The sequence below is a fragment of the Rousettus aegyptiacus genome, unplaced genomic scaffold (genome assembly GCF_014176215.1).
Source record: "Rousettus aegyptiacus isolate mRouAeg1 unplaced genomic scaffold, mRouAeg1.p scaffold_m13_p_5, whole genome shotgun sequence".
NCBI classification, from domain to species: Eukaryota; Metazoa; Chordata; class Mammalia; order Chiroptera; family Pteropodidae; genus Rousettus; species Rousettus aegyptiacus.
The window spans coordinates 94,007,849-94,028,614 of NW_023416308.1; positions in this window are offsets into that span (position 1 = coordinate 94,007,849).

Here is a 20,766-nt window from a genome sequence, read left to right on the forward strand (position 1 = left end):
TTCCCTTTCTTTACAAATGACCAAATTTTATATTGATTTTTCTATTGTATGTTTTAGTTTAATTGAAATACAATTTACATAATATACATTCACACATTTAGTGTGCAATTCCAGATTGTTTGTACTATATTCATAATTGTGCAATGACCACAAACAATTGTAGAATATTTCATCATGCCAAAAAGAAATGCCATAACTTTAACTATCACCTCCAATTTCCTCTATTTTCCTTAGCTCTAGGCAACCACTAATCCACTTTCTCAGTAAATAGATTTTCCCTATTTTGGACATTTTATACATATGGTTTCACACAGTATATGTTCTTTTATCACTGGTTTCTTTCACTTAGCATGATATTTTAAGTTTCATCAATATTGTAACATGTATCAGTATTTCATTTTTTTTTTTTTGTGGCCAAATGGTATTTCATTATATAGCTATACATTTATTATTTATCCATTCATCAGCCGATGAACATTTGAGTTTTCAACTTTTGCAAATTATGAGTAAGGCTGCTATAGGCATTCATGTAAAAGTTTTTATGTAGACACATAATGCACCTAGGATGAAAAGCCCACTGAGTCCTACTGCCACTTGGTGGTCTTATCATTTTCCTGACTCAGACCTAAAGTCCCTCATACTCACTACATCTCTCTCTACAGAAATAGGTAAAAACTTGTATTTATTGAGTGTCTAACAAACTCTAATCCTATTTGTCATGTTATTTAAAAACATTAAATATATATTAACTCCTATATGCAAGCTAAAGGATTGAGACTACAGAAATTATGACTTACCAAGTGTCACACTAACAGTAAATGGTAAACGGTGAAACTGGGTTATAAAACTAAGCCACTAGCTTGTCTCAAGCTTATTCCACTTACCTGAATTTCTTAAGAATGATGATGGCTAAAAAGTATTCTTCTTTTAATCTCTTCGAAGAAGATATTGTTTTTACATTCCATTTTATACATGATTAGAATGAGACATAGGGAGATAAAGCATCTTGCCCCAAATCAGACATCTGGATAGTTGAGGAACAGACTGATGCCAGAGTCAAGGCTCATTCAGAACCTGACTCTGCTGCTTGGGGAAGGAGAGTAGAAGGGACTAACTTTTACTGAAAAGCCAAAAGGGACATTCAGTTTGGAGAGGAAAAATTAATATACACACAATGATAACAGAAGAGGAGGGTAGGAAGTTAAGAGTGAAGAACTGAATGTAGGAGCAGCCTCCTATCTTCAAATAAAAGCATGATGCTATGCAAAGGAGGAAACCACATTCAATCGAATTTCAAAGTTTTTCATGAAAGAAAAGAGAAATTCCCAAGTCCCTGTAGCTACATGACTTTAGGACTCTGTGAGCATCACCTCTACTTTTTGAAAATGTATAATTGGTTTATATTCTTTATACTCTTGAAATCTATAGGTTCCATCTAAATTTCAGATAAATGATCTCCCTACAATATTTGCATAAGAACAAGGAATGAACAGATGGATGTTTGCCTCAGTGTCTTTTGTATTCTGAATGTAGATATAATTCATCATCATGTATAGACTCTTATAGAAGCTTCAAACAATACAAATTGAGAAGACAAAAAACAGTCTTTGAACACTATATAGCTGTTAAAGTTTTTGAATTAAATTAAACAAATATTTATTGGTGGATAGATATTCTAAAAAGATACTAAGGAAAATTGAAAGGTGCAGAAATTTATGTGTAGTTAGTATGATAACATTCATGCACATTAGAACAATTCACAGAACCATACTTCCCTATGACTAAACATGTGGACCAAAGATATAAAACATGAATGGTAAATATATACTTTACTTTAAGGTCAGTGCTTGATTCTAGAAAAGGATTCTGAAGAAGTATAAAGAGGATTGAACTGTAACTGTATTATTTTATCTCTGAAAGAAAATATCTTTAGTGAAGATGACAAATATATTAAAATGTTAGCATTTCAATAACATAAACTTGTTAGTTAAAAAATATCTATATCTTGACCTAGTAATTTAACTCCTTGAAATTTTTACCATTAAAAGAGTCAATGCATCAATACTGAATTGACTCAACAAACTATGTTAATATCGATACTATATAATGAATTTTTAAAATATCAGATGACTTGGAGTGATTTCCATAACAAATCATGATTTTCATATTGAGGAAAAAAATCAAAAGTTTGACCAGTATGTATATGATAATCTTTTTCTTTAAAGTAATTTCAAGTATACAGTACATGTATATTATAATCTTTAAATCTGTCAACTTCTTCCTAGCCATGAGGCCTTTGAACCTGCTATTATTTTGCCTAAAAGTTATTGCAAAGCATAATTATCAGAGATAATTAAATTAACAGGTTTATGATAAAGAGATGTATATTGATATGTAAACAAAGGAAAATGAAAAAAAAAGCAACCTTAAATAGATAAGAATTTGTCTTGTATAGTAAGAAATCTGGTAATGTGTGGTCCAATGCTATGACAATTACTCAAAAATGTCATAAAAAATCCAGACGCCATCTAATTTTCTGCTCCCAAATCCTTAACATATGACATTTATTATCATGTATTAGGATATATGCTGTCATCTCCCAAAAATGCAATGTGTAAGTCATATAGTAAAAATGAATAAGGGTATAAAGGGCAATGTCAAATGCAACTTTCCTCAGATACTTCTGACTACATTACACTTGCCAGCACTTATTTATGATGAATAACTTGGCAATACCCAGCTGCAAAAAAGGTAAATAAATTGAGTATTTTATATTTCCAGGCTTTATTGTAGAAATCAAACAGAAGGTTATCTTTGGATATCTTTTGTTGTAGCCAATAGAAGAAAAACCAAGAAGGGGAAGAGGAAAGTGAAAAGAATGTGATGTCTTTACAAACAAACAAAAAAAACCATTTTCAAGATTGATAATCAATAGTATTTAAAGTTGCTGAAAGTTTAAACAAAACAGTAATTAAAATTACCTATTGCATTCAGTGACAAAAAGGCCAATGGAGATACATATTAGAATTGTTGGTACAGAGTGACAGTGAAGCGGTCAGACTGGACTGAAGAATAAGAGATTAAAACAGAAGTAGTAAGTGTATGTAATCCTATGTACGTAATCTCCTTCACTGGCAAATTGGCGGTGAAGGAGAAAGGATTATAATTTGGGATCAAAGGGAATTGAAGAGGTTTTTCTTTTTATTGTCTTTTGATCCATTTGCATTTAGTATGTGCGATACAAGCATGTTTGCATCCTAATATTTAACTCCATATGGATTTTCACAATGGAGAAGAAGAGGCTGACAATACAGGGGAAAGAGAATGAGCAAAACATATTTTTACATCCTTTAAGTGATGAAAAGATGTGACATTCAGAGCAGGTGGATGAGAGACTAAATTATGTAGACAGAGGACAGCTCCCCGCTCCTCCATTTAAAAAGTAAGGAAAAAGAAGAGTGTGAGCCCAATTTCAGTCACGTATGTAGGTTTAATAGTAAAAGTTGAGGATTCTACTATCTGATTGATAGCTAATTACTCTAGGAATAGAATATGGGATTTTCTACTAAGACTGTAGAGAATAATGTGCAAATTGGGAGGGAGAAAACATAAGCATTTTGAGAAGATAAGAGAGTGGTTAAAGCATTTGTTGAGCAGTAAAACAGGTTTACTAGAAAAAGTAATAGAATGTAATAAGATGGTACCAAACTAAGGCACCACAGGGATTCCTCCTTAATGCTGGGGATAAACTAAACAAAATAATTTAATTTGGCATGTTTTGTTATTCAAAAGTAAACTAAAATCCTGGGCTTTTTTTTGGTGTGTGAATGCGGGTAAAGAACATCTACTCAGTGGGGAATTAAACTGCTCAGTGTAACAAGTTTGCCTATTTTAAATAGCCATGGTATTGTGGAGAGTGACAATCATGATGACTGTGATGATCATATTTCTAGGGAAACTTGGAGCCTGGATGCTTGAAGCATATGTATGTTTGGCAGCATTTACATTCAAAAATAGGAATATTTTTCTGAACCCAGCAGCAGATTCAAAATGGAGGTGTTAAGGAGTAGTCAGTATGGATTCCTTACTCTGTAAAGGGACATGTCACATGGACTTGAGAACGAGTGATTTCTGATATCCAATTTTACATTTACTTTTTCTGTGTTTTAATTATTAGCTCTTTCTTTAAACAGTGACTTATTATTAGCCTACTATGTGAAAGGAACTTTTTCGACAAGGTGCTGGGATGAAGTCAGATGATTTCCTGAAAATTTAACAGTATTGAAGCTTTGAGGCTGCTCACTTAGATGGACCTGCTCTGACAGACATTAGGACTGTGTTCATATGGTCACCCTTGTGAGGTAATCATGTGTAAAATTTTGAAAAAAATGAAGTTATTTTTAATATAATTGGTTAAGACTCTTTCTCTTTCAATTACAACTTCCCCTGCATCATACCTCTCATCCTATACGTTGATTATAAAACAGCCACAGACATTTTTGGGATCGAATTAAGGAAAAGTTGAGTCTGGGCTTGAAGTGTTAATTTAGTTTGGGTTTAAAGGAGTACATTTTATAGTTAACCAAAATTTTCATATATAGTTATCTAAGAATATGTTTAACATGCAACTGAACTGAGGTAGCTTTATGTTTAGCTCCAAGGGATGTTTAAAAGTCTAACACTGACTCTTGGCCAAAGTAGGAATGAAATATGCTAGCTATTGACTTTTAATATGTTGTTGAAACCATATATATATATATATATATATATATATATATATGTGTGTGTGTGTGTGTATATATATATATATATAGTTTGTACTTACATAGCCTAGGTTTAGCCACATGACCAATAGAGTATAATAGCTCCTTCGGAGAACTCATACCTTTATTTCCCTTAAAGCAAGGTGCCTTTCCCATATTTTAGTGTTGGTAATCTAAAAACAGTACATGCCCTATAAGATTGTAAAGAACCCTTAGAGATTAAGCCTGGAAATCTCAGGACTACTTGACTATTGCCTGCACTCTCTCCTGCTATAATATTTTCTTTACCTTTATTAAATCCTATGCCCTAAATAGTCTCATAATTCCTTCGATTATTCAACTCTGTACATTTTAAACTATTTATGACAAAACACATGTATATCAAAATGACATCTGATAGTCAGACATCGACTGTGTTAATAAAATAAACAAAAATTTTGTGCTTTGTAGAACATCAAGAAAGTGAAAAGACAAACCACTGCATGGAGAAAAATATTTTGAAATAATATATCTAATAAGGGACTTATATCCAGAGTATACGTAGAATTTTTAAACTCCACACATACATATGCACAAAATATAACAACCCAATTTATAAAAATAGAGAAAAATTTGAATAGACACATCTCCAAAAAATATATACAAATAATAAATATGTGCATGAATAGTTGATTAACATCAGTAGTTAGAGAAATGCCAATCAAAACCACATGATACACCACTTCATAGTCACTAAATGGCTAAAATAAAAATTAGAAAAAAACAGCAATCATTAGTGAAGTTGTAGACAAATTAAAGCTTTCATCCATTGTTGGTCAGAACGTAAAATGTTGCAGCCACTTTGGAAAACATTCTGACAGTTTCATGCAATATTAAACATAGAGTTATCATATGACTCAGTAATTCCACTCCCACATATATCCTCCAAATAAACGAAAACCTACATCTACACAAAAATTTATACATGAATGATTCATAGTGGCATTATTTATAATAACCAAAAAAATTGAAACAGAACAAATGTACATTAACTGATGAATGCATGGATAAAATGTGGTATATCTATATAATGTAATATTATTCAGCAGTAAAAAGAATATAAAAAGATATGTTGCTAGTCTTTGAAAATATGGTAAGTGAAAGAAGTTGGTCACAAAATATCAAATATTTATGATTCTGTTTATATAAAATGTCCAGAATAGATAATATTATAAAAATAGGGGGTGCCAGGAACTGGGAGGAGGAGGAGAGAAGGAGGACTATTCATAAATCTGAGATTTCTTTATGAAGCGATGAAAATGTTCTAAAATTAGCATAATGATTGCCCAACGGTAAATATGCCAATAGACACTGATTTGTATAGTATAAAAATTTTAATGTTGTGGTGTTAGAATTGTAATTCAATTAAGTCTTTTTTTAGTTGGCTGTTGTTAGATTAATTTTATGGAATTACTGGAGGAACCTGTGTAAATAGTTTATAGCAAACCAATACCAGAGAGCTACAGTAGCCTAGAAAAGCTGTTAAATTTGATGGTGAAATTATGGATGATCAGGAGATATAGTCAAGAGCAGCAGTATAAAGTAACATTTGGTAGACGAACAATTAGGTAAATTCATCTTTGTTTACTTCGGTCTTTTATTTACAAAATGCTTTAATGAGTTGATAATGGAAAAATTTAAAAGGAAATAAGCATTGCCAAGAGTCATTTAAAATAGAGTCAGGAGGCTATTAAGGAAGTAGAGTCTATACAGCTTATGGACATATTGTGCCTCAGTCCTCAGAGCTGCTATTAAGTTACTAAATCTGTTAATAACTCAACTCAAGGCTGAGCCATAAACATCCTGAACAATAACTGCTGTAAGGACACATACCTCCATACAGCAGTCACCTCCCCCTGGGAACCCCCATGTTTACATACTGGAACTAACCAACCCCCGTTAACCTAACTAGCAACCCTTCATAATCATGAAAGACTTACACTTTGTGCTTTTGCCTTTGGAAACTCTGCTTTTCTTCGTTCTCTTTAGAGTGTAGTTTGGGTTGCTACCTGAATCTATGTCTCTTGGATTTGAACCCTTTAAGACTCCAGATTACCTTTTGCTTTACAGCCTCAAATCTTTATTGGTCAACAGAATGTATAATGGATGAAATGGAATTTAGTAAGTAGCTAATTTTCTCCTGTTTTCTCTGTTTTGTCCTGTTTGTGCATACAGTTGTTGTAGAATAAAAATAATAAGATTAAAACATTGATTCATCCTAGGGTAACAATAGAAGAAACTGAAGATTGCCATTGTCATTAAGAAAAATTTGTAAGAGGACATTATCTTACCTAGTTAATCAATTAGTTAATACACTTCGCAAAATTTAGAGTTAAAAAGTTAAGGATTTCTATAACACTCATATGACCAAAATCACACATCTTTACCCTAAAGGCACTTTTCTTTATAGAAGTGAAATTGCAAGACATAGTTTTTCAGTTTTCCTTGCTCTCATATGTCTACTTGTGAAAACGAATCAGTAATCACTAACTTTAGGGGGTATCTTGCTCACTGCCCAGATCACATTCCTATTTCTTAAGTAGTATTCCTTTCTTGTGATCATTCTACTGCTTGCAACATATAAAATATCTCTAACTGCCAGATGTCAGGATAATCTCACTTTGAACTGACTGTCCTACCGAAACAGCAGTAAAGCTTTCTCTTTCCTCATCTGTTTCTTAGTGGTTTTACTTTATAACTTTCAACAAAGAGAATGGTAGAGTATCCTTTCATCCTGATGATCACAGGACTGAAAAGTACGGTTGGAGTGCAGCCAGAGAGATTGAAGGTCTTTCTAAGTTTAAATCTGTAAATGCCTACTATTTTCTTGTTGCCATAAAGTTAGTCTTAACTAAAAAGTTTTATTCCTCAACGTATGAAATTTTAATGTATATTAAATGCTCACTGCCCAGATCACATAATGACCTAACACTAGTAAAATATCTTTGCTATAGGAAACTGCATCCTTGATTTAGCTATATGTTTTGTTTCAGGAAGTTGTATTTGTACTTTTAAACTGCAAACATTTTCACCACATTTGTTATAATTTACCCAATATTGAAGGGGATCTAATTATCTTTATATACTTGGCCCACCATTACATCTAGCTTCTCTTATTATTAGAAAGCATTTTCTTTCTTTTCTCCCTTCTCTCTCGCCTTCCTTCCTTCCTTCCTTCCTTCCTTCCTTCCTTCCTTCCTTCCTTCCTTCCTTCCTTCCTTCCTTCCTTCCTTCCTTCCTTCCCTCTCTCCCTCCCTTCTTTTTTTCACTTTTTTCCTTTACTTTCATCCTAGAGAATAAGATAATTTGAGTCCTTCTCCCATATTCCAATCCAAACACTTGAAACTCCATATCTGTATGAGAAGAGCAGCAGTTCAATCTGCATTAAGTTAAAAATTTGTAAATACTCAGCAAGGGGTTAGATCTTTGATGGACAAGGCAGACTCTGGGACCACTGGAACTTTGATCTGCAACTCTTCAGAAATTACTTGCTAAATTTATTGTCTAGATTCTGAAGAGTATCTGTGCTTCCCAAAATAAAAATTATACTGTTCTAGAGAGTATTTCAATACATTATTACAACAGTGGTGGTGTTGGTAATGGTGATGGTAGTATTCTAGAAAGATGATTCTCTAAACCTTATATTATATCATGACTGATGTCGTATGTCTGAGCTGAGGCTTTGGAATCTGTTATAAAACATCCATGGAGTATTTTCTTGCAGCCAGTAAGTAAACTAGCAATTAGGAACAAACCGGCTAGATCTTACTACACCAATAACCAGGAGTCTCTTATTAGCTTGTATGTATTTTAGCACATTTATTGTATAATTTCTAAAGAAATTGTATACTCTGTAGGAATTAAGATTCACTTATAGCTTCTACTATAAAATGTTTTCTAGATCATCACAAATATAAAAGAAGACTCAAAATAAAGACTACATCATCTCGTATGTATTTTTTAAATTATTTTTCTATCTGAACCAGTATCTTTCAAGAACAAGTTATAAAATCTGTATTAATCAAAATTGAAACTAAAACCATTGATATGATTTAACAGTGCCTATTTAGAAAAATTTACAAATCAGCAATGGGGTCAAGAGAAATTATATGACTTTTCCAAAGTCACTTTCTTGGTTTCGGAATTGGGATTTTAACTCTTGAATTTCTCTTAATGTACCATAGTGTTTCTTATATAATTTAAGAATTAGAAATTTATTTCTTGAGTTATTTTCTGATATAAAAAAATCCAGCAACTTCTTTAAAAAAAAACAAAACTTGTCATAAATATCATATCCACAAGGAATAGAAGAGTCTGCACATTTAATAAATCTGTAATAATGCAAGGTTTTCAACCTTCGCTATTTAAGTTTCCTTCACAACCTCTCCTGACATGTTGTCCTAAGACCCATCAACACTGTACTTTAAAGCTCCGGAATAATTAATTTATATTATTATGAATTAATTGAACGTTAACTATCTTATGCCATTCTTAGTCATTTAGAAATGGCTTGTCATTTTTAGTAAGACTGTATAAGAAATAAAACTTTTTCAAAAGTGATGACATATTTATAACATAAAAAGATATGTATACATATGTACTCTAATGCTAGTATTATTAAAACACAATATAAATGCATTTTATGAAAAAAGTAGTTGCTTGGAAAATGGGCTTTAACTATTGCAGACAATAAATCTTGAAGGTGGGAGTTGGCCCACTAGAAGTATTCAGTGGGCCTCTCCAAATAAACATTCAACATTTGTTACTTTAGTCTGAGTCTGTATGAAAACATCAGCGATTCTCTGGCTTCAGGCTTCTGTTTAGATATGACAAATGGTGAGTACTAAAAATAAATAGAGAGAAAAAAAATAAGACCAGCATATTTATTTCCTAGGCTTCCTTCCTGGAGGGCTACCTGGTAAACCATGATCAAAGCTTGATCATTCCTTTCAGATGGTTCTCACCACAGAGGTCTGTCTCCACATTCAGTTAGTATCTGCCTGCCTTTATGCATAGGGGTTGTGACCATGGCTTGCTGTTAAAAACCCATCGGTAACTCACTGTAGCTTATGACTTATCTACAACCTACCCACCCCTTTGTATATTGTTTATTGTAAATTAGCCTTAAATTACCTGAATTTGAGTATGCCTTCTGTTTCTTGCAATGACAGTGAATGATACAATGCATATCTTTTGCTTTGCAAAACCCCTAAATGGAGCACATTATGTTACTCATTTTCCTGCCCTTCCCTCCCATTTCTGTTCCCCTGTTTATGCTGTTTTATCGCTTCATTATCCACAGAAAGTCTGAAACTGAATGTCATTCTAGACAGTTCCCTTTTTTCTCTTCCATCTACTACTTATCCACTTATGATTGATACAACATATTTTAATGCTCATTATTCATCTTAGATATTACTCATCTTAGAACATCTTCTTTGTTTTCTTGGAAACTTACTCTTTTAATTTTAAATACAACTTTGGGTAAAGTGTCAACCAGAGAGTTGATCCTGAAACACTCATGCATGCCAGGTCTAAATGATGGCTCCCATTGTGCTTCAGAACCCCACTCTTATTTCTATATTTTATTGGTTTGCATTTTATTTGCATAGCATTTTTCCTGAACCACAGAACTCCCTGAAAACAAAAATCATGTCGTATTCACTTCCTCTCTCAGAGGTGTATCAAAGTACTTGGAAAGAATAATTACTCAAAGAACATTTATTAATTAAATTAGAGTCACATCGATAGCTGGTTAATTTTTTTCCATGCAACATTCTTCAGATGTTGGAATTCATGGGATCTAGTTTCTATAGATGAAGGAATATCTGGATATTCACTTCTTGACCTATGGCTCATAGTGGGAGGGTGTTTACTAAAAGGAGGCAGAGATACAAAAACGCAGGACTTAAGGATTACTCTAACATCTCCAACTGTGACAAAACTTGAATAAATAATGTTATAAACAATTCTTGCAGATAGTATCCTAACCATCATTTCAATATCACTGTCAGTTTGTTCTCAGAATAAAACTCCGGTACTTCAAATGATGTTACCTTTATGAATAAGGTGCAACCAAGTGTACAGATAATAACTTGTCACAGTTTCCACTTGATTTCACTGGGTCCTACCTCTCATGCTACTTTGCTCAAATATTACAGGCTAAGTAAATGTCATATTTTGACAACTACATAATTTATTTTGGCAGCGTGCTCTCTCCCTTGATGCCGTGTTCTGACAGGCTCTACTTAGATGATGTGTTCATGGGAAAAAAAACATTTTACAGTCAAATTTACCAGTCTTTTTGAGGTTTTAAAATATAATAAATAGCTCTACATTTTAAACAGTGTTCTATTTTTAGCAACTAAAGTAAATACTGTCTAGGGCACTCTGGCATTCCAGAACCATAAACCTAAGTAAAACGTTCAAAATCATCCATGTCCAAGCAGGGGTAGCATTTATTTGTGACCATCTGCCCCCCTCTCCCATTTACACCCAGGCCTATGCATTTTAATATTGACCTGTAAACCATTTAATCATTCAGTTATTATTCAGTTACGTTTATGTGAAAGTAATAAAAAGAAGGACTTTCTATAAACTCCTTACTTTACATTCCTGATCTAGGCTAGATACTGTGAGATCAGGAGTACTCACTTCTAATCTATGAACAATTTTTAGAAATAATGTAGTATCATAAACTAAGAATGCTTATTCCAGTGTATAATTTTCCCTTTGTTATATGATTTCAAAGGAAACATTTCTTTTTTATCATAGACAGCTTAAGTAGCAGCCTAATTTAAAATGACATTTTATGATTTTTTTCATATTAAAAAATAACAAAGTTAGATGCTTTCTCATGCTCTTTTATATTTAGTGAAATGAAGATGAAAATGACCAATTAAATGCTTATTGAAACAGAGAGAGGGGCTTTTAACTAAACTCTACAATCTGTCTCCACAAAGACATACAAAACTTACTTTGTAAATAGAAATAAAGTTTACTGGAGTCTTTACCTGACTTGTCTGCATATTCTCTTTACTTAATGAATTCAGTTGTAAATTTTTATTCTTATACTGTTTTCCTCCGAAGCTCCTCTTTCCTAGGCCTCTCCAACTTTACTTTTCATAAAATCTTGTTTTTTTTAAAAAAAAAAATCTATTTAATATCCATAATTTTTTTCATGACTCTAGGTTGCAAAAGCACTATTCTCTTTTGTGTTCTTCAGAAAATAAATGCAGATATTGATTAATAACATTTTCATACATGATATCTATTGTTTAAAATTCTAAAGAAAAGACCTCTTATGTCGTGAGAAATTCCATGATAAAAGCTTATAATAGGAAAGTAGAGAAAGATGAAAAAATAGATGGATAAGTGGATAGACACATAGATAGATGATAGATATGATATGATATGATATGATATGATATAGGGATAGATATAGACAGATATACATATATATACAGTATATATACATACATTTATTTCTATTATTTATTTCTGAAAGGACTTGTGAAGAAAAATTAAAGAATATATCATGCCTAACTATGATGCATTTAATGAATGTGTAAAAGGGAAAAACTAACATCATTTGAATGAACTCAGAATCCCTTTGGATTTTAATATCAAGGTAATTGAGTTTTCACCCAAAATGAGAGATGTGTCATAATAAATTCATGAATCAAACACCAATTCCAAATTCAAAACAATAAATCAATAATGGAGAATTTAATAGTAGAAATCAACAATAGTTTTTTTGACTTTCAGTCCTTATGATAACACATTTAAAATATTCCTTCAGTTTTTGATGATGATGATGATGATGATGATGATGATGATGATGATGATGATGATAATGATGATGATTAAATTCAGGAAGCTCCTGAGAGAGGATTAACTAAGAAAGATCATTGGTTTTATGCTGGAAAGAAATAAAGATAGAAAAAAACTTGCTATCATTCCCTTTGTGAACTATATTTTTGTTAATAAACGATACTCCCAAGAATGAGTTGACAAAACAATTTTAAACAGGATAATGCTATTTTGCAACCAACCACTAAACTATACCTTCCTTCTCACATACAGGTAATTTCTTCTGCTTTTTCCTCCACCAGAATGTCTTTCCACTTATTCTACTTATCTGGATTCCATTAATTCTTCACAGTTCAATAAAACTTTATGTAATACAACTTATTACTTGATTCATAAATTTTCCTCATGTTATCTCTTCAAAAATTAGATTTATAATATTCAAATGAATTTTCAAAACTGTAAATTCTTTGAAGACTGAACTTTCATCCATAATTATCCTTTATGCTAACATTTTTTCATCCTTCAGGGTCCATCGACATACTATAAACATAAACTTACACACAGGAAATCATACTCTAAACCACATGTAGGTGTAAAGCACCTCACAAAGTAGCTACTGTATATCAATCAAATACTTTCTTAAAATAAACATCATGAAATTATAAATAATATTTACTTAACACAGAAAGAGAATAAGAATGGTGGAAATGTAACAAGGTCAGATTTTGACACATGTCTTGTACATTGAGACAAAGTTTGAGATGAGCGTGAAGACTACAGGACCCCCAAAAGGTCTTCATTTTTGGCTAGGTTTGATTTTCTCTTTAGGAAGATCACCTTGAGTCCTATGTGGTGAGTAGATTCATGGGACATTTAGATGGAGGAGATAGAGACCAAAGAGATAATTATGATAGGATAAAAATAAAATCAGAAAATCTTGAATTATAGGAAATGGCAATGAATGGTATTGGAAAAGAACGAAAGGATATCAGAAATTTTGAAAAAAACAAAACCAATAAAATTTAGCAACTGATTGGATATAAAGTTATGACGGGAATAGGGAAATTTGAAATAACTTTTAGGGTCCTGATTTATGTGGCTCACTTAACGTTATACAATCCTGTAATAAAATTCTAGAACTTTAGTGAGAAGGAACATTTTCCTGAGGAGCTAAAGATGTATACTGAGTGACTCCATTCTTATCCCTTGAAATTCTTGTGGATTCTAGTTCAGGTTGAAAGCTACTGCCCTTGGTAGTTTAAGATGGTATTTACAGTTAATTTTCAAGTCCAATATTACAATATATTTCCTAAATGTGGATTGTAATTCCAACATTGGCTATGCAATTTTGGGATGGATTACTGCCTGCGTTTTTTTTTTTTTTTTTTAAAAAACAAAAAACATATATACCTATACTCTGAGACTGTAAAATCTTGCAAAGATGACAGGTAAACAGTGAGGCTCTTAGATAATTAAAAAAGGCAGTAAGTAACTAAATGTCAATGTTAATGGTTGTAAATCATGAAATCTACCACTATCACTGGCTTAAATGACTAAAATGTAAATGATAAGGACTGTCCTCCCAAATATATTTTCCTGGCCTATGGTTACTGAGCTCAATAAAAATCATGAAAACATTTTGGCAGTCTTAACGCTATTTCCTTTTTGAGAAATAGAACTTATCTTCTCAGTAAATAAATATTGATTCCACTTTCTATTTTGTTTTTGTTTTACTTTCTAAAATGCATAGGCCTGCCATGTAGAAACAAACCCATGCCTAAATTAAAATGAAGATTTGTGCTTATTAATACCTGCTGTTTCTGAATGATATATCATCAAGCTTTCATTCTTTAATTATTACTTTCAAACACAATAAGGACTAACATTATTTACAGAGTTGTTTTGTAGACATTTCTGTGTAACATAGTGTAATTACTAGAGATGAGCAATCCTGTTAAGCATATGAGTAAAAATGAATAATAGCATTATCGGTTTTTCTGGCAATCTAAATGGCATCCATAGAGAGATTTTGTTTTTCCTGGGATTCTCTATAAGGGCTGATGAGAATTTTAGTGTCAGACAAATGTCTGCTAGAATCATAAGAGCATTTCATCATTATGGTATTCTGTTATGACTCCCTAGATAATCAACCCACATCACCTCTTTAGAAAACAAATGGGAGCATTGGTGATGAAGTTCATCTTATTCAAGAATAGACCTTTCTGATAAGTCAAATGTTATGTGACAGAAGCCTCACTTGAATACAATTTAAATAGATCAGGTGTCTCATAAAGCTCTGAACAAGACAGGTCGTTGCTATGAAAGAGGTGTTACAAAGTTGCTGAGCGACTCGAAGAATTTCCTTAACTCTCTTCAGATAGGACTATTATGGGCTGAAATGTGTCCTCATAAAATTCATATCTTAAAGTCCAAATTCCTAGTACATCAGAATGCCGCAGTTTGGAGATAGGGCCTTTCAGAAGTTAATTATGGCGAAATGAAGTCATATGACTGGATCCTAATACAACAGGACTGGTATCTTTTTAAGAAGAAATTAAGACCCACACATATACAGAGAAAAGACCATGGTAAGACATAAAGAGAAAATGGCTATACAAGCCAAGGAGAGAGGTTCTCAGAGGAAATCAACCCTGACTGGACTTACAGCCTCCAGAATCTTTAAAAAATAAATTTCTGTTGTTTAAGCCACCCAGTCTGTGGTATTTTGTTTGGCAGTCCTCACAAAGTCATACATGAGCGTAAGCTCTAGCCCAGGTGGAACTTCATGTTGTCTGTCATTTAACCAGATCTTTATAGAGTATGTCTCCTAAGGAAGCAAGGACGTTGCCTCGAGTTATAGGACATTTGGTGTGACTCATTTAATTAAAACCATATGTCAGTGTCCTTAAATGCCTTTGCCAGTGCTGGCTAGGCAGTGACTGAATACCACCTCGTTTTTGACATTCTGAAACAAGAAAAACAGTCATCCTTTGGTTTTAATTGTAATTAGCATACCTTTGGTCTTTTAGACCTAACCAATGATGCTGTATATCTTGGCAACCAAACCAGTCTTGGAATTTAAGAATAAATTGCAGTACTGTGTTTTTATCAGCAAGCAAGTGTCCAAGAAAATTAACCTCATTTTGATTTATAAGGATTTGGAAGAGTATATCCCATAGATATGAGGAGAAAATAATAAATTCAGTGGAAGTTGCCAAATCTGTAGAATGAAGAGTAGGTATTAAAACACAGATGAGGAAGCTAAGGTACATTTAAGGAAGAAGCGTGTCACAATGCAGAGGTGAAAAGCAATGGGATTTAAGGAGTAGTATACGTAGAGAAATATGATTTTTAAAAAAATGTGTAATCACTTTCCAATGGTATTTCTACATTGTTTATATGAATCCAATTTTACATCTAGACTTATTTTCTTTCACCTGAACACTTAGGGTTTTTTGTTCGTTTTGGTTTTTGTTTGCTTATGATTTCTTCTATTGTAGATGTGCTGGTGAAAGATTTTGTCGTTGAAATATAAATTATTTTTGTCAATTTAGAAAAATAGTTTTACTTGATATAAAATTCGAAGTAGACTGTTTTCTCTCAGCATATTAGACAGGATGTTTCAATGTCTTTTGGATCGTGTTTTTTTTCCTAATGATAAGTTATTCGTCATTATTATTTGGTTCTGGTATTCATAGCCTACATTTTTTCTACTGCTACTTTTTTTTCCTATCATTAATTTAACAGTTTGGTTGTGAGATTTCTATTTTGTGGTTGTCTTTTTATTCTGGTTTGGATTTATTCAGTTTCTTAGATCCATGGCTTACTATTATTCATAAAATCTGGGATTTCTTCTGCCATTAGTTACTTAAATATCTTTTCTGCTCTTCGCTTACCCTTTTCTTCACTTTGAAAATCATTTTAAATGTTTGGTTTCTAATCCTGTCTTCAATTCATGAATCTTTTCACTAGAGTTTAATTTGGTATATGTTCCATTCAAATATTTTTTTACTTCAGACATCTATTTTAGTTTCTAGAAATATTTTTTTTCTTTTTCTTCATTATGCTGTTTTCCCATTTTTGCATGTATTTTCATTTATCTTTCAAACTCTTTGTCTTCTGATTCCGTTATCTCTGTCATTTCTGGTTACATATTATTATTATTATTTTTTGTCTCTGCATGCCTGGTAATATTACATTATACCCTGGATGTTATAAATGCTGTTTTTGATTGTCTGAATTTTGTTTTTTTTAAAGAGAGTTTTGGGAGTTGTTCTGCAAAGAAAACTAGCTTGGACCTTTCAAGGCTTATTTTTGGTTATGTGGTATTTATTTATTCATGTATCTATTTACTTATTTTTACAGCTTTATGTGAGGGGGTGGAGTTGTTAACTAACTTTATTGTAGTAATCAAGGTTTATTTTAAAGCTTTTTATAAGACCAGAATAGCCTATATTGTCAGGTTAGAATACTCTTGTCCTCAAGTATAGTCTTTATTTGTATTCTGAACACCGAGTGTTCCATGAAATCTCACCATTCAGATTGTTTAGAACTTGAATATTTTTCAACCCTATATTAGGGTCTAGGAATTTTTACATGCACTAAGCCTCAGCATTTTCCTCTCCTAGGCTTCTTCCAATGATCCTTCTACCAGAGCTTCATCTTATTGCCATAATTCGACACATTGGTCATGTTGCTACCCAAGGTGTTTTTTATTTCTTGTGCCTGGAATGCTTTTCCCTAGATATGACCTTGCCTTATTACCTAAGTATTTCAGGATTTTACTTAACTATCACTTTCCAAGTGAAAATTTTCCTGAATACTCTACTCTAAATTGGATTTCTCTTCCTGCAATTCTATAGCTGTTCCCTGATTTGCTTTTCTTTATAACATTTAAAACTTCCTGAAATAATATTTATTTCATTTATTTTGTTTTTGTCCTTTCTCTTTCTCACTTTCCTAGTTTCTTGTGACTCACAATGTGATTCCTGATCAGACCAGCAGCATTATTACTGGTTGGGGGTTTGTACTAATGCCGGATACCAGACCACATGCTAAGCCTACTGAATCTGCATTTTAACAAGATCCCAAGATAATAAGGGGATCACGGGGTGAACATATTTGTCTATTTTGTTTTTTTGTATGGCATATAGACAGTGCTAGTTCAATATCTGTTAAGTGAATGGATGAATTCTTAGTTCTCATAACATATGAGTATTATCAAATTTCACATTCTACTCTAATAGGAAGGATGAACTGAAAGGACAAGAAATGATGGTACTGAGCCAGGTAGGGACAGAAGGAGAATTATAAATCGAGCATTCTGTCAAGTTTGATGTGGCTTGGCCTTTTGTATATTGAAAGTGAAATTCTAAAGTGCATTCTCCAAACTTTAAGATCAGCATTGTACCCTGATGCAGTCAACCCCACATTATTTCTCTGTACCATAACTAAAATTGTAGAATTCATAAGCACATGAGCTGAGGTTGCAATCAAAAGAAAAAAAAAATCTAAAACAGAAATAAAGTATTCTATACCAAGACTGCTAAGCCCAAAGTCAACAAAACTGCGAAAGGCAAAGAATAATTTAAAAACAGTTTGAGCCTTAGGAGAAATGTATTGCTTTACATACTTAAAACTGAACCTAATTATCTTATAAATAACCAAGCATGTAAACACAAGCAGTGATCAATTTAGGCCAATAATAAAGTGGTTCAAACAATTATATTAAAGGAAGCAATACACCTATAGGTTTGTTTTCCAAAGGTACCTATCTGAACTTTTCTCCTAGGCTTCTAGTAATACATTTTTTACTTAGTGAGATTTTCATACCGTGTAGAATTTATTGTGTTCCTCTCCATCAAGTTTGCTAATTTTGGTCTGTTGATAATTTGCATTTTATTTTGCTGACGGCTTGGAAATTCTGCATGTGTGGTTGATACAGGATTCTAATAATTGCTCCCTCTTAGCATAGCACTGGCTTCAACTGTGAATAAATCGCCATTACTTAAAAGTGGGTCAACAATGGGCAGGAAATGAGATATTTCTAAATTGTCACTACCCAATTAAAATTAGATTTGCATATTTTCCCACCATTATTAAGAAGTAATATTTTTTAGAATTATAAGCTTTTTCAGCTATAGGAAAATTAAAGCATAAAAAGGCTTGGTTCTAACTTTCAAAATGTGTTGATTTTGATTATATACTATAATTGGTGGGAAACAGGAAATTGAAATTATTGATATCAAAATTTCAGTGTGCTGACACTGAAAATATTTATAATTATATTTTGATTGGTATTTATATCATTCAGAACAATACAGCCTAAAAAAGAAAATAGAGGAAATACTACTCCCTGTAGAATTGCAAAGTAACATTTAAGAAAATGAGAGGATAAAAGTAAAAATAACCAAAAAGGACGAAACATTTTGCCAGATAATGTATGAAAGTACTTACTGAGGAGAAGCTAATTGTGAACTTAAACAGGGAGATAGCAGTATCTGGTCTAGATTAGTGAGTGAGGTTAGAGGCTGAAATTCTATTCTGTAAGACACCTTTGCTTATTTTATCACATGGACTTATTTCTTAACCATGTCATCTTCAATTTCCTTTTCTCTAAAATGTGGGATAAAAACTCTACTCATTGACATTTATAAAAGTAAATGAACTATGAAAAGTTGTTATTGAAAACTAGACAGTACTAAGCTCATAAGGTTGTAACATTCAGGTTAAGGGAAAACTGAAGTTGAAAAGACTTTATGTTCAGTGCCTTTGTATTATCTGAGTTGTTATCCTTTGGAAATGACGAAGGTGAGAAGTTGCATAACAGAGAATAAGGGTTATCATAGAAACAAAGGACTGGAGCAAGAGGTGATCAAGAGAAATAAAAATGCCATCAGAATTTCCTGAACTATGGAGAGAAATAGAGTAAGAGCTGCAATGGGATGGGAATCTGACCCTATTTTTGAGCCATTATTACTCTATTATGTCAAAGGTGTTAAGTACTTCTAGGCAACAATCATTTAGGCCAACTTCTGATTAATATATAAGCCCCTATCATGCTACCAAATATTTAAACAACTAATCAAATAAACCAGATGAAAATAGTTTCAGTAAGCAAACTCCACACATACTTATAGAAGCACTTCTCATCTGACTACTGTTTACGGTTTTAAAATAATGTCTTCCGTTATCCAAGCATAAGGGAGAATGTTTCAGTATGTTTCACACAGAAGAATTGATAGCTCTGTGAAATTCTTATGCTACCTGTATGTTTATTAAAATTGGTGTTATTCTACTTAAGATACTTAACATTAGTATAAACTTAAGAGTGTGTAAAGACCTTTCTCAACTTTCATCTTGTCCACAAGGTAGGTTTTGCTATCCTCATTTTACATGTAAGGGAATTGGGACTCCGATGGTGAGATGACAGGTCCAAGAGTTATCAGGTAAAAATGTAAAACCAGGATTCACACATGGACCTTTTTACTTATATTAGTCTACAAATATTTTTTTTTTACCACTCGATTCATTTTTCCTTTGATTAATGATAAATTTCTGATTTTTACCAAAGTTAGTGCTGCATTTTTTCCTGAAATTATGGTTTATAAAGAGTCAATTTGATATTGGGGGAGACAGAGTGAGAACTTCAGAAAACTTTGTGAGTTAAAAATTCCAAATACCAGTAAAACATACTATTTTTTCCAAAAAGACAGTAAATTCTAATAGACAAAAAAAGTGAAACTATATACAATAAAACAACAGTTAACTTTATAGAGGAAAAAGAAGTTCATTGGATATGGATATTGTATGTTTCTTTAGACTGACCTCAGTCTGCCTTGCTGGGTACATGATTCAAATTCATTACAAGTTGAAAATAGTACATGCAATAAATTGTATTCTCTACAACTTCTACATGATGTTGTCACTAAACTCATGTTTGGATACTGATATATTTTTTTAATAATTTCATTCCCTCATTGTATCTTCTGAATAAAATGATATTTATTTTTATATTTTATCGAAATCTGTATCTTTGTTCTTCTCATTTAGTACCTTAATCAAGTCTTTCTCTAGTGTACATTTCTATTTTGCCTGAAAAATAAAAAAATAAATAAGTAAAACAATTGAGAGACATATAAACATTATATCA